The sequence below is a fragment of the Malurus melanocephalus genome, unplaced genomic scaffold (assembly GCF_030028575.1).
Source record: "Malurus melanocephalus ecotype Western Australia unplaced genomic scaffold, MMel_1.1 scaffold_565, whole genome shotgun sequence".
Classification (NCBI taxonomy): domain Eukaryota; kingdom Metazoa; phylum Chordata; class Aves; order Passeriformes; family Maluridae; genus Malurus; species Malurus melanocephalus.
Window position 1 is genome coordinate 217859 of NW_026623797.1, and position 952 is coordinate 218810.

The following is a 952-nucleotide window of genomic DNA, read 5'->3' on the forward strand; positions in this document are numbered from 1 at the left end:
GGGAGCTGGCTGATACTTCTGGAGTTCTAGTCAGTACTGGCAGCAATGTGCTGTGACAGAGCAAACAACAGTGTCCCAGATCCACTCCTCAAAAACGGGAAAAAGAGAGGATTAAGCAAGAGACTTGGATCTATYGGCTTTGGCAAAAGCCTGAATACCTTGTCATGCTAAAAACATTACTGAAATTGGGGGAGTATAAAATGGGACAGAGAGGGGAGAAATAAAAAAAGCATTACAATTACATAAGAATAGATATTTATACTCTGAGTTAATTTATCAAACTRACAAAGAGAGATGAATCATCTACCATTAAAATAATAACATACAAGTTTTCTTTATATCACAATCATTATTTACAACTTTTAAATATTCACGGATGAGTCAAATATCCTCATCTTTTAATTTAAAATGTGGTCTTGCAGGCCAAAAGAAAACTCTTGGCAAAAATAAGTTTCTACGGGAACAGGGCCCAAAGAATGATTTCTTCAAGAACAGGATAGATCTTAGCAACCATGATGGCACTTCTTTCTTTTAAAATCTACCCTACAAACCACAGAGGGCTCAATAAACTCACACAAAACTAGATTTCTGAGTAACAAAACAATGCGATWGGGCAATAACAAAGGCCTGTGGTAYAGCTAGACACAGCTACTTAGGACTTCTTAAAATGGAATACAAACCYGATTTAATTTGAGGTGACATTAAACAACTCTGTTTTGAGGCAGGTTCATTCCCACATGCTGAGAATTCAAYTGAAGCCTACACAGTTCCTCTCACTGAACTAATTTGACTATATGCATGCATTTCTACAAGTAAAATGGCATTATTTTAGTAATTGGTCTTTTTGTTGCTGTAATGCCATTAGAAATGACCATACCACTGTGTATTTTTCCATCCTGGAACACCTCCCTGCCCAACCCCCCCACCTCCCCCAAAAAATTTTTTTTTGAGA